This window comes from Podarcis vaucheri, assembly GCF_965113315.1.
Source record: "Podarcis vaucheri genome assembly, chromosome: 7".
In the NCBI taxonomy this organism is placed as follows: domain Eukaryota; kingdom Metazoa; phylum Chordata; class Lepidosauria; order Squamata; family Lacertidae; genus Podarcis; species Podarcis vaucheri.
Window position 1 is genome coordinate 78,206,909 of NC_138765.1, and position 14,710 is coordinate 78,221,618.

The window sequence follows — 14,710 nt, forward strand, 5'->3', positions numbered from 1 at the left end:
CAAACTGGAACTATTTGCACGGAATGAAAACAACAGCAACAATCGCCCACGCCAGAGATGGACAGCGTGGCGCCCACCGGATATTGCTCGGTTCCCCGAACGTACCCCAGCGGGTTGCATGACCAGTAGTCAGGGACGGTGGGAGTTGTAGTCCCAATATACCCCTGGAGTATGCACTCCTAGTCCTTTATTCTATCCCACCTTTTTCTCCCAAAGTGCTAAAGTAGGATGGCATGGTTCTTCCTCCAACCCCCCATTTAATCTCCACAACAACCCTGCAGAGAGGCAGTGGCCGGTCCAAGGTCAAGTAAGCTTCATGGCCAAGTGGGGGATTTTGAACCCAGCCCCCCCCCCCAGTTCCTAGTCCTGGGAACTGTAGTTTCCCTCGGAGTTACAATTCACAGGACCCTTAACAAACTACAGTTCCCAGTGGGTTGTTTTTTTTTTTTTTTTTGGAAGGGAGCCATGTGCTTTCAGTGTCCTTGATTTATTTTACTCATTTATCACATTTCTGTCCCACCTTTTCCTCCCAAGGAGCTCAAATTGGCCTATATTCGTCTTACCCAGTGGGCTTCATGGCCGAGGGGGCCGGATTTGAACCCGGGACTCTAACCAGTGCACCGCACTGCCTTTCATAGGCCGGGATTGCTTCAACATATGCTGCAATTCCCAGCTGACGCGAAAAGATGAACTCGTGCGGTTCCCATAGGAGTTTTACTCCCGGGGAAGGAAACGTGCGTGTATTGCATCGCTGGGATCCAGTCCTTTGCAATCGCCCGGCCCCTCCCCTCCTGCGCCCTGCCCTCTTGGTCTCCTTTAAGAGGAGGAGCTGGGCCGGGCAGCTGGGAGGTTATTTGGAGCCCATGTGACGCGACGCTGCTCGGCTTCTTAGTAGCGGAGACTCTGGCCTGGCGTCGGATTCAAGGCGGGGAGCGCTGGGAGTGAAGGCGATCCGAGAGACCCGGGGCTTCGCTGCCGCCTTCGTCGTCCACGGAGTTTGCAACCCACCCCGAGGTACATGCTCCGAGCTCGTGTGCATGCAAGCACACACACAGAGAGAGATTTGCAATATTGCTCGCAAGACTCTTTGGCCGCTTTGTTCAGGGTAGTAGGAGGAAAAAGAACCCAACTGTCCTGCAACCGCAGAGTTGACGATAAGCCTTATTTTGCAACCCCCGCCAACAAAACCTCTGATCCATGAGCAGGCTTCGGGAGGAATAAAAAAAAAAAAAATCTACCTCGGAATGATGTGCCCCGGATTTGTTGGGAGGTAAGACCGGAAAGTGGTGGGATATATCCGCGACAGGGAGTTGTGTTTTCCCCCCTCCCCCTCCCTGTTCCTGTAAACTTGGAGTCTCTTGATTCGGAGTCGCTGCCCCTTTAGCTGCGTGTGAATGCAGAAGAGTTTTCATCCTCTCCGGATCAAAGGATTCGCTGAGTGTTTGACTCGCCCTGATGTTGTTGTAAGGGGCTGAAAGCTCTTTAGCAAAATAAAAATGCCCTTTTGGTTATTTATTTGCTTTTCAAATGGCATAATGTTGAGACAGCAGTCTTGGGCACACTTCCTGAACTCTTAAAAAAGTCCTGTCCGTGTGTCTTTTTTACTAAGTAAAGGATCGTTGTATGAATCATTTTGCAGAAAGAAGTGTGGGATAATTTTGGAGCTGACAAACCCTGGGATGGCCTTATGCATGTTCCAAAAAGTTGAGCAAATTGGCGATTTGGTGTGTGTGTTAAAAGCCAGGAAAAACATTTATTTCTTCCTACTCATGGCTGCCTGTATAACCGATACCTGAAAGCACTTCTAGGAACTTGGGAGCAGCTGCTTTCTTCTAAGTCAGATCTTTGCTCAGTATTGTCTACTCTGGCTGGCAGCTGTTCCTCTAGGGCTTCTGTCTTCCCATCCCAGCCTGGAGAGGCTGAGAATTGTACCTGTGGCATGCAGAGCCGTGTTCTCCCGCTGAGCCACAGTTCTTCACATTGGGAGTTTTGATTCCCATTGAACATAAACCCTCCCATTTAAATTGTAATCAGAAAGGGCATGGCTGGCAGCTGGATCTCACTCTGGGCGTGTAGTTTTTATTAGATCTTAGCACGACTAGAAGTGGCAGCGCTTTCACAGATATTTCAGGCATTCTCGAGGTCTCTTAAAACAGTTGCTCTTACAGAAGCAAACTTGACTTGACTCTCAGGTGCTCATGGGGCACTTTCCCCCCTTTCTGTCCACTCGATCTTCCCATCACCCTTGCAAGGTAGACCTCTGGGGAGCCACCGCTCGCACCGGTGTCTGGTTTCTGCATCCTATCTGGAACTGGCCTCCTTGAGAAAACACTTCTGAAAAAGCATTTGGTGCCATCGTCATGTTTCCCAGACCCTGGGAACCTTCCAAACTTTGGATGCTTTTCCATTCTCTCTGTACATCTGGAGAATGACTTGCCCCAGGCCACCCACCAAGCCACTGGGCTGAGCTGGCGATCCAGGTGCCCTGCTGCTGAATCCCTATAGAAAGGGGCTCGGAATTATCTCCGTGGGCTTTGCTTGTTTGGGGCAGGAGTGGAGTGAAGGGAGGAGAAGAACCAGCATTTGAGAAGTTGGAGCCTGCCTGGTTGCTTTTGCAAAAGCGTTTGCTGTTACCCAGGAGCACCAGATGTTTTTGTTTAGACCGCAGCTCCCATCAGCCTGGGGCCTGTTCTTCTGCATCCTTTACCTGTGTCCCAAATTGAGCTCATGGGGCAGCTGTGTAGCTTGGTGGCAGAGCACATGCTTTTCATGCAGAATGTCCCACTTTCAACCCCCTGTCTCTCCAGGCAGGCCTGGGAGAGACACACTGTTGGAAATCCTGGTGAGCTGCTGCCAGTCAGTGCAGGCAGTGCTAAGCTAGGTCCTGACTTCTCCCAGCAGTTCTGCGAGACAGAGAGGTTGCAGTGAGCAATTTTCCTGCTCTTGGGCCCTTTATGACCCCCCCCCCCGGCTTTGCTTCTTTCTCTGAAGTGTGTGTCTCGGGGGTGGGATCCCTATCCTGTATGTCTATTTCTATTAATCAGGTTAGCTTTTAGTTGATTCAGTTTGACTGGATCTGCAGGTAAGGGTTGTTTTTTACAAAGAAGTTCAGAAGGACAAAGCGTAAAAAAGGTGTTTACATCACAGATAGCCAATGTGGTGACTTAGAGGTGTTGCAGGACTACAACTCCCATTGCCCCTGACTATTGGCCATGCTGACTGGGGTGGATGGGAGTTGTTAGTCCACCACCATCGGAAAGGTAGCAGATCCCCTCGCTGCGAGAAGCCAGGTTACAGGGAACCAGGCAGAGGGCCTTCTCGGTGGTGGCACCTGCCCTGTGGAACGCCCTCCTACCAGATGTCAAAGAGAAAAACAACTACCAGGCTTTTAGAAGACATCTGAAGGCAGCCCTGTTTAGGGAAGCTTTTAATGTTTAATAGACTATTGTACAGTGGTACCTCAGGTTACAGACTCCGCTAACACAGAAGTAGTACCTCGGGTTAAGTACTTTGCTCCAGGATGAGAACAGAAATTGCTCGGCGGCAACGTGGTGGCAGCGGGAGGCCCCATTAGCTGAAGTGGTGGTTCAGGTTAAGAACAGTTTTAGGTTAAGAACGGACTCCAGAACGAATTAAGTTCTTAACCCGAGGTACCACTATATTTTAATATTCTGTTGGAAGCCGCCCAGAGTGGCTGGGGAAACCCAGCCAGATGGGCAGGGTATAAATAATCAATTATTATTATTATCATTATTCCCGGCCATGTTTGATTAAATTAAAAGTCAGAGCAGGCACTCGTGCAGAGACACAACAGTGAGCCTCCTTTTCCTGGACGGTGCTCCCAGCTCCAAGGAGCCTTTAGACCAGAACCTGTGGACCCTCTGGCTGCTGCTGAACTAAAACTTGCACCATTCCTGACCATTGAGCATGCTGACTGGGTCTGATGGGAATTGGAGTCCAACATTAGGAGATCCAGAGTTCCCTACTCCTAATTTAGACGGTGAGGAAAGGCATTCCTTTATAGATGTGAAGGCAGGGATGCCTCTCCTAGGACAATACCTTGAATTACTTGCATTGGGGGGAGGGAATCTGCCTGATTTTAGGGGAGCTTCTTGAAAGTTTTTTTCTATTCACCTAGTACCTGAAGTGGTTTAAAACATCACAGCCCTATCCCCCCCGCCATATTACATATTTAGAGAGAATATATATTGTCTTTCTCATATAGATATAGAAAATACATTTGTTTTGTAAAAAAGAAAAAACAAATCATAGTATGGAAAACCATAGCTTCTGCCCTTGAAGTGTGTGTCCAATGAAAGTATTCTGCTAGGACCCAACGCTTTGCCAGTGGTGCCTTTGCCAACCTGGTGCCCTCCAGATGTTTCAGAGGTGAGCACCCATTAGGGGTGGGTGATATCTGGTTTGCTGCATCATGATGTATCACCAGCTAAACATGGTTCAATGGAACAATGTAGAGGCGAGTCCATCAGCTGTGTCATCTGAGGCTGATGGAAGTTGTGGTCCAAAACATCTGCACCACATCTGGCTGGGCTGGCCCTGCAAGTAGTATAAGGAAGTCTGGTCTGTCTGCTAGGATGCTTCCCGTTCAGGTCCTGTTCATGCTGCTTTGTCGACTGAATTTGTGCCAGTTGCTCTCGGCAGTACAACAGCTTTATAGGTATTGAAGCCATGGCATGTGAAGGAGTCCAAACCACTTGAAAGATAAGGGGACAGAGCATCTGCTTTGCATGCAGAAGGTCCCAGGTTCAAACTCCAGTGTTTCCAGGTAGGGCTGGGAAAGAGTCCTGGCTGAAACCCTGGTGAGCTGCTGCCAGCCAGTGTAGACAATATTGAACTAGATGGACAACTTGCCTGACTTAGTATAAGGCAGTTTCCTATGTTCCTTGAAACCTTTTGCCCAAATCACTACCTCTTTCTCTCTGCCTTCCAAACATTATTCTCTGAACCGCCCTGAGACCCCCAGGTATAGGGGTGGTATATAAATTCTATTATTATTATTAATTAATTAATACCATATTTTTCTGTGTATAACACGCCCCCATGTATAAGACGCCCATTTTTGGGGACTCCAAATTGAGAAAATGGAGGGAGATTGTATCAGTATAGAAGACAGCCCATGATTTTGAACAGAATTTTTAAATTAAAAAAAAACTAGTCTTATACACAGAACTTATACACGGGACTTCTTGTGAAAATGTGGCTTCTAATGTTTTATTTTTTTAAAAATTGCCGTTCTGCTTTTAGGTTGTCTCTAACTTTTAAGTCCTGCTCCAAGTAGACCCATTGAAATGAATGGGGCTAGAGGTGGTTCCTGGCCATTCATTTTGAGGGGTCTGCTAGTGAGTAGGACTAGCACTGAGTACAGCCAGATGCCTCACCCGTCTTGCAGTGCTGACCTGATGAAGGTGCCAGAGGCCATTCTTCTCGTGAGAAATTTGCAGCTGAGGGTTGGGAGGGCGCCCTGTAATTGTCCCCAACGATTAGCTGCAGGGTTGAGCAACAGCATGCTTCGTTTTATTGGCAGGCCGGGACAATTAGCGTGTTGCAGAGAAACACTTCCCAGCCAGAGGTCAGGGCGTTCTGCAGGTGAGATCGCTTCAGCTTTCAGAGTAAAACAGAAACAAACAAAAGTCCGACCTCGAAGGGAGAGCAGTATTTATTTAGTATATGTGCTGAGTCACAGAGGGGTCCCGGTGACAGATCTAAGAAATCTTCTGGAGAAAGTATGCTATGCAGCCCATTTTGCGATGCGCCCAAGTCACAGCAGCACAGGAAACTTGCCTTCTATTGAGTCAAGTGATTGGTCCATCTAGTTCAGTGTCAACTACACTGACCGGGAGCGGCCCTTTCAGCTGGGGCAGAGAAATCCTGATTCTGAGAGCTGCCTGGGAAGCTGGCGTGTTGTACGTTCACTTTAAAGCGCAGTGGCGTCTCTGGCCCTCCAAGCCTTTCTGTGTGGCCCCTGGAGTTCTCTCCAGGCCACACCCCTCGTCACACTCTCCATAGGAACTAGGAAAAGCTTGAATTACTCAGACTCTTGGTCCATCTAGCTAGCTCTATTGGGGGCGAGGGAATCCTTTCTCTTCCTGTAACTTCAGGTCTGGCAGTAGACGCATTTAAATAAAACCTGAAAAGGCTTTTGTCTTAGAATTGGAGAACAGCATGTCTTATCCGAGGAACAAGACAAGTGTGCTAATTTATTACCAGGAAGCAAGATGCGATCTTCGGTTTGTTCTTTCTCTCTCCCTATCCTGTCCTGTCCCGAACCCAGATGACCCCGGTTTCCTCGTGTGACTTGCAGGGCTTCTAATTGCTTCTGTGCTTGGTTCCCCCTCTTCCTCTATACTGTCTTGTGCAATGCATGGCTCTGGGCGGGGTGTGCACCCTCCTCCAGCGCACCATGTACAATGCTCAGTGCAAGTGGTGCTCTTAAACCTGTCGGATGAACTGCTCACATTAGCAGATGGGGTGGGGGGCATAGGCGTCAGGCCGAAGGGGGTCCATGTAGCCAGGGACCCTGTCCTCAGTCGCCAGCCACATGCCACAGTGGGAAGCAGGACCTGAGCGCATCAGATTCTCCCCACCTGTGATTCTCAGCAAGCAGGGTTCAGAGGCACTGAGTGCAGGTTGATCAAACATAGCCATTGTGGTCCATAGATTTCTCCACGGACCTCTGTAATCCTTTAAAGCCATCACTACATGTCAAGGGAGGAATGCGGGTGGCGCTATGGGTTAAACCACAGAGCCTAGGACTTGCCGATCAGAAGGTCGGCGGTTCGAATCCCCGCAACGGGGTGAGCTCCCATTGCTCGGTCCCTGCTCCTGCCAACCTAGCAGTTTGAAAGCACGTCAAAGTGCAAGTAGATAAATAGGTACCGCTCTGGCGAGAAGGTAAACGGCGTTTCCATGCACTGCTCTGGTTTGCCAGAAGTGGCTTAGTCCTGTTGGCCACATGACCCGGAAGCTGTATGCCGGATAAAGCGAGATGAGCGCCACAACCCCAGAGTCGGTCACAACTGGACCTAATGGTCAGGGGTCCCTTTACCTTTACCTTACATGTCAAGGGAGTGAATTCCGTAACTATGTGCTGTGCTAAAAAACAAAAGCCTGTCATGGATTTCCCACAGTCCAGCTTCATTGAATGATCCTAATCTTATGAGGGAGAAGCACGTCTCTCCGTTTTTCATGTTGATATTTACTAAACCTTGATTGTGTGGGTGTGTCTGTCCTGACCTGTTTATTTATAACCCGTCTCTTTCTCCAAGGAGTTAAAGGCAGCGTCCATGGTTCTCTCCCTCCTCATTTAATCCCCACACAATAACTCTGTGAGGCAGGAATTGGCCCAAGGTCACTCTCAGGGAGCTTCATGGCCACTTGGGGGATTTGAATCCTGATCTCCCGAGTCCCAGTCCAATAATGCAACCGACTGCACTTTAATAAAATCTATGGGGGGAAACCAAAACAAACTCCAAGCTCCCAGAATCCTTTGGGGGGGTGGAGCCATTGCTGCTTAAAGTCACATGACATTGTTTTAAGCATAGAGTGCAGATGGGCAACTGGAGGGGGTTTAAAGGAAGAGTCGCGCTTCCATGGAAAAGCAAAAGCGGGGGGAATGTTTGGAGGCTGCGGCTGACACGTTCCAAACGAATTTCTGCCTTGTCTCTTCTTGCTACTTAAATGCACACTTATGGCAAGGAATCGTGCATCCCAGACTCAATAGTGCAGCAGCCGTGAACAGTGACCCTGCTGTGCCATCTGCAGCTTTGGCTGTGGGTGTGGTCTTGTGTTGTTTTTTGGCAGGGGGGGTTTGTTCAGTCTTGCTTCAATGCATCCCTGCAGAAGAACGCAAGCAGAGCCTTCTGGATCAGGCCAGTGGCCCCTGCAGTTCAGCATCCTGTTCTTTCAAAGGCCGTGCAGGTTTCCCACTGAAATATCTGGACCTGATCAGAAGACATCACTCTCCTGTTTTCCAGCATCTGGTATAGTGGTATCTCGGGTTAAGTACTTAATTTGTTCTGGAGGTCTGTTCTTAACCTGAAACTGTTCTTAACCTGAAGCACCACTTTAGCTAATGGGGCCTCCTGCTGCTGCCGCACCGCCGGAGCACAATTTCTGTTCTCATCCTGAAGCAAAGTTCTTAACCTGAAGCACTATTTCTGGGTTAGCGGAGTCTGTAACCTGAAGCATATGTAACCTGAGGTACCACTGTATTCGGAAGCATTTCTGCCTCCAACTACGGAGGGCAAAGCTTAACCATCCTGGCTAGTAGCTTTCTCCATGAATTTGTCTAAGCCACCCTGATTAGTGACCATCCTTGTGGGAGGGAGTTCCACAGTTGAACAATAAGTCATTTTTTTTAATCTGTCCTGAATCCTCCATTATTCAACCTCACTGGATGTCCACAGTTTGTGTTACGATAGAGAAATAAAAACTTGCTCCCTATCCACTTTCTCTGCGCTGCCACCTCTTCTATGATGTCATCTCTTTCTTGCCTTTGAATCTACTTAGAGATGCAACAGGCTTGGAATAACTATCAAACTAAGCTGGGAGTTCCCAAAACTGTGGTTCAGAGACCACCAATGACCCACAAGCTTCATTCAGGGGGTCTGTGGCACGCCTGCATCAAATATTTGTATTAGATTTCTTATACCTTGAATTTTATTGCATCACAATTTGATTTGCGGGATGCACATCGTAATGCGATAAGACTGCAATATATGGGAAATAGAAATCATACAGTACCTAGCACAGAGTGTTACAACTATTATAGCAGGCGGCAAAATTGTTAAGTCGTTCACTAAGACCACCTGCAATTTTCAAGTGCTTTGTGGGCGCAGAAAAGTTTGAGAACTGCTAGGCTAGGTCATTTTTTTAAAAAATTGTTAGCTGAGTGTCCTCTCCCCTTGGATTTGCTTTTCTACAAAGATTTTTGGTGGGAGGCATTCGCACAATAGAAAATAGTCCACTGTAGACAAAACAATGAAATGGTATGTCTTTTATAACAATAAGCAGCAAGATATTTTTAAAAGGAACATCAACAGGTGGTTGTGATGGAGTTCTATTGCAAACATCTGCAGATGCGTCAGGGATATTAATTAGAAGCTAATGTGAATTCTGGAGGGGCCATAGCTCAGTTGGTAAAGCATCTGCTTTGCAGACAGAAGGTCCCAAGTTCAATCCCTGGCATCTCCAGGTAAAACTTGGAACATCTCCTGCGTGAAACCCTGGAGAGCTGCTGCCAGCCAGTGTAGGCAATACTGAGGTAGGTGGAATGACAATCTGACTCTGCATAAGGCACCTTCCTATGTTCTTAATAAATATGGTGTTGAAAGACTAAAAGAGAGCAGCAAGCCAGGTGAATCAGCAGCCCCAAGCAGTGTGGGACAGTCCTGGCACCACCACCAAGAAGCCATTGCCTATTGTGCCTCAGCTCTATGAATGCCAGTTTTTGTGTGGTGCATGGACTGCTCTGCAGATCCTTCTGCTAGACTTTGCAACAAATTACATCAAGCAGCTTTTCTTCTGGTTAATGCCTCCTGCTAAACCATGGTTTGTTTAAGCTGTGGTTTATTTTAACAGACCATCTTTCTCCAAGGTTTGGGTCGTTTTCCAGCTCCTCATGCCTTTGTAGCTTGGCGTGAGTCTGTGGCAGGATGGGGGGCCATTGTTAAAGGATGGTCCTGGGTTCACATGTAACAACTTGGCCACAATTAGGCAAATCAAGACTTATCAACTGACAACAAGCCATGGTTTGAGATTGTGGTTTGTTAGCAGTAAGCAAGCCATCGCTAAGCTCATGGGTAGGCAAACTAAGGCCCAGGGGCCGGATGAGGCCCAATCACCTTCTAAATCCAGCTGGTGGATGGTCCGGGAATCAGTGTGTTTTTACATGAGTAGAATGTGTCCTTTTATTTAAAATGCATCTCTGGGTTATTTGTGGGGCATAGGAATTCGTTCATCCCCCCCCCCAAAAAAAATATAGTCTGGCCCCCCGCAAGGTCTGAGGGACAGTGGACCAGCCCCCTGCTGAAAAAGTTTGCTGACCCCTGGGCCTAAGCTATTGCGCAGGGTTCATGCATGGCACTAAGTTGTAGTCTAACAAACCATTGTTTAGTGTGGCATGCAAACCAGGCAACTTGATTGGTTGGCAGGCTCACCATACTTCCATTTTAAGTCTCCCCCTTAAGAATAAATGATCCCACTGTTTGTGGAACAGAGGCATGTTTATAGTTTAAAGTATCCCTGAAGCAGAACATTAACTTGCATGAGTCTGACCCTTGGGCCATCTAACCCAGTGCTGTCTGCTCTGACAGGCAGCGACTCTCCAAAGTCTCAGGTAAACAGTCTTTCCTGGCACCTGTTATATGATCATCTTAACTAGAGACAAGAGGACTGAACCTTCAACCTTTGCTATGCAAAGCAAGTGCTTTGCTGCTGCTGGGGCAAGGAGCCCATTTACTGCTTAGCAAAGTGAATTTCCAAGGTGATGGATGTGAGGTGCTAAGAGCTCTTGAAAGCTGAGCGCTTTCCTGCGGTTGCACATGGAGCACTCGGTCAGCTTCCTGAGAACATTACCTTTTGAGCTCCTTTCTTCTTTTTCTTTTCAAAGTATGCAAGATTCCAGCGTTTATGGATTAAAACAAAGACCTATGGAAGCATGTGACAGTGTGCAGGCATGCTAAACTGAATTCCTGCTGGATACGATTTTGATGGCTTGCCCTGAGGTTATTGGCATCTGTCTGTCTTGACAACGGAGGAGTGCTCCTTTTGGGGGTGAATCTGTTGGAAGGTTGCAACCTGCTGTGGATGTAGAGATTGAGACAGGAGAGACATGTTTTGTTGCAGCCGGGACAAATGAAAGCATCTTGTGCTGCTGCAGATTCACCATGGCGTTTGTCTCTGCACTCCTCTCAGCGATCGTTCCTCCTTCAGTCAGCAAGAATAAGGATGTTGTTGCTTTCTGCAAAATAAGCTGGATTTTGCCACCTTGCCGGCACAGATTTGTCTCACTGTTGTGCAAGAATCTTTTCTTGCAGTTGTGATTGCTCACTAAAAAAAAAAAATAAACCCGATCGCTACAGCCATCAGAATTTCCGTTCTTTGGTTCTACAGGCACAGGTGTTGAGCAGAGCGCTTTATTCCTTTGGCTGGGGGCAGCACACTGCTGTGTAAACAGTGTCCGCTTACAGGCCATCCCTCTAGAATGCAAAAGGTCACTCACAGCGACGGCTTGAAAACAAGATCAGGCAAGTTCGTGCTGTGTGGGGCTGTGGTTGTGACAAGCCCCTTAGTTTCGGGACAGGGGCTCCCACTCAGGATGCCCTAGCCTTGGTCTTGCCCCCTGGCAAAGACCATGTGGTTTGTCTTCTACACTGATTTCTATCTCAGCGGTAGTTTTACAACAGCCCTGTGAGGTAAGGCATTATTCTATCCTTAGGCCCATGATGCAGTGCGATTTCTGAAGCTGTGTAGGTGTGGCTCCATAATAGTGTCTGTCAATCTGAACTCTTTCAGTGGTTTATCACTGTAGATTGTGGCATCATTGCAGTTGGTGTCATTTGGTATCATATACCCCCTCAGTTAGCTTTCTTGACCCTGGTATCAGGCCTTATCCTAAAATGCATTCTGGAAGCCTTTCTGATCTCTTAAGACTTTGTGTAAAGATGAGCACAGTGATCTTGTGTTACTAGCAAAATTTAATTTGTGTTTCCTGTAAGAAGAATGGGCTCCACATAGACTGTAGTAAGATAAACTTTGAACTTGGCAAACAAAGATACTCAGTTATTCATTTCTCACTAGGATTATATTATTTCAACTATCAGGTAAACAGAATAACTAGCAGACAGGTAAACAGAATAACTAGCAGACAGGTAGTTGTAGGAAATGGACGATAGAACAAAGGAATATGTGTCAGAACAAATTACTTATCCCAAATATCTTATATTGCAGGCTTCCTCAACCTCTGCCCTCCAGATGTTTTGAGACTGCAATTCCCATCATCCCTGACCACTGGTCCTGCTAGCTAGGGATGATGGGAGTTGTAGGCCAAAAACATCTGAAGGGCCAAGGTTGAGGAGGCCTGTTATATTGCAAGGTTGCTATCTAATAAACCAACTTTATGGGGTTATAAGATTAAGGGTAAACAAATATCTATAAGGGTAAACAAATATCTATAAAAGATGCATGTCATAACTCTAGCAAAATGTCCCAAACCTGTTAGTAGTAGTGTGTAGGAATACACACGAGTGCTGGACACACATATATGTTCAAACACTCACCTTGTAACAGCTCTTCCATACTTCCTCACTGGAAGCTTCCCAGGAACTGCAGAGGATCCTCTGGAAGTAGAAAATAGGGTTTCTTTTAAATCAAGGGTGCTTTGTTTTTAACAGCAGAAGTTCTAAATTCCTGATTTTTAAGAGTATCTGGATTTTGCGTGTGTGCAAAATGGGGCATAAAAATCTGCATACACAGTTCTCTTTGCCCAGGATTGGTCCATTTTTTTCCTATCCTCTTGAGTAAGAGAGGAATATCTTGGCAAAAAAAAATATTCACAAAGATGAATACAAATAATAATAATAATAATCACAAAGAAGTGAGCAAGCTTTCAGGTTTGCCAGGGCTCTTTCTCAAGCTGAATGTTAAGTAAAAAGCAGGAGGGACTTCCCACCCCACATTTTGCTTAACTTCCAGCTTGACAAAGACTCCAGATGAGCTCTGAAGCTTTCTTCTTTTAGGATACTTTTTAGCTCCTCCTAATAGAGGTATTACTTTGATGGGTCTGGATTTTTCTCTTTCTCTCTGCAATGAGCCAACACAGCTAATTTTGTTATCTCTGCCTACCTAGCATCTTAATTTTCTGTAATTGAGTTGCGTAACATTGAAGGCTGATGAAGCAACATTTTTGGAGTGTGAGTCTTCTGCCTGGACTTCTTGCCTTGAGTCCCCTGGGGGCAGCCTCTTCGCCTGCTGTTTTGGTAGCCTTCTGTCTTTGGTGTGACATGCTGTATTCCGTAGATTGTGTGGGAAGAAGGGCTGGTGAATGGTGCATTGGGGTCTTCCCTTCTTGTAGAGTGTTCAGGGCCTCCTTGGCCTTAATTTTAAATTGGCAAACGGTTTGCCACGTCCCCAACTAGGTTAGAGGCTTTCATGCATTATTCGTAGGAGATTGATTGCACCCTGTTGGCATCACACGTGCACAAATTGGGGTTTCAAATTCCTTTGATTCCCTGGTTTTTTTAATTACTGTTTGAAAGGAATGGTTTGTTCATGTGGAATGTGAGCAATGGTTTGTTCACGTGGAATGTGAGTGATGGTTTGCTCACGTGGAATGTGAGCAATGGTTTTTCATGTGGACATTGCACCAAGCCAGGCTAAAGCTTTGGAAAACAGGAAGCAACCTTATACAGTGGTACCTCGGGTTAAGTACTTAATTCGTTCCGGAGGTCCGTACTTAACCTGAAACTGTTCTTAACCTGAAGCACCACTTTAGCTCATGGGGCCTCCTGCTGCCGCCGCGCTGCTGGAGCATGATTTCTGTTCTCATCCTGAAGCAAAGTTCTTAACCTGAAGCACTATTTCTGGGTTAGCAGAGTCTGCAACCTGAAGCGTATGTAACCTGAAGCGTATGTAACCCGAGGTACCACTGTACTGAGCCCAGACCATTGGCCCATCTAGATCAGAAGTGTCTGTTTTGAATGGCAGCAACTTTTCAGCCTTTCAGATAAACGCTTTCCCAAGCTTTACATGGAGATGATGGGGATCAAGCCTGGGACTTTCCGCATGCAAAGCAGATGCTTGACCACTTAGCTGCAGCCCTTCCTTAGCCATGGTTTGGTGTGATGTCAGGACTAAGCTTAACTAAGACCTCCTAAGTGATTGACTGCAGTAGCCTGCAATTGATGGTTCTTTGCTGTCGCTTAAGAGCTCATGGCCACTGGCCATTGGTCCCATCACCTCCTGGCAAATAGAAGGGAAAGAAATGGAGGCAGTGAGAGATTTTACTTTCTTGGGCTCCATGATCACTGCAGATGGTGACAGCAGTCATGAAATTAGAAGATGCCTGCTTCTTGGGAGAAACCTAGATGCTGTCTAGAAACCTATACAGCATCTTAAAAAGCAGAGACATCACCTTGCCAACAAAGGTCCGTATAGTTAAAGCTATGGTTTTCCCAGTAGTAATGTATGGAAGTGAGAGCTGGACCATAAAGAAGGCTGATTGCCGAAGAATTGATACTTTTGAATTATGTTGCTGGAGGAGATTCTTGAGAGTCTCATGGACTGCAAGAAGATCAAACCTATCCATTCTGAAGGAAATCAGCCCTGAGTGCTCACTGGAAGGACAGATTGTGAAGCTGAGGCTCCAAGACTTTGGCCACCTCATGAGAAGAGAAGACTCCCTGGAAAAAACCCTGTTGTTGGGAAAGATGGAGGGCACAAGTAGAAGGGGACGACAGAGGACGAGATGGTTGGATAGTGTCTTCGAAGCTACCAGCATGAGTCTGACCAAACTGTGGGAGGCAGTGGAAGACAGGAGTGCCTGGCGTGCTCTGGTTCATGGGGTCATGAAGAGTTGGACATGACTAAACAACAAGAGTGGATGGAGTCAATAATATATATTATGGGCATATCCCATACTGTTTTTTGTTTGTTTTTAGAAAAGCACAGTTCCACAGTCTTTATCGAGCAT

At 46.9% G+C, this 14,710-nt stretch overlaps 1 protein-coding gene across 2 annotated transcripts in view; it reads left to right on the forward strand.

Annotated features, from left to right (window-relative positions):
* The first annotated feature begins 874 nt into the window (after positions 1 to 874).
* SPSB1 (splA/ryanodine receptor domain and SOCS box containing 1) overlaps positions 875 to 14,710 on the forward strand; it is a 32,953-nt gene continuing 19,117 nt past the window's right edge. Inside the window, exon 1 of one of the 2 annotated variants that reach the window (XM_082230539.1) lies at positions 875 to 1,014. The gene's annotated coding sequence lies outside the window, so the exon portion shown is untranslated. Of the gene's footprint in view, positions 1,271 to 14,710 lie in introns of both variants that reach the window. The other variant, XM_082230538.1, reaches the window with a different exon arrangement.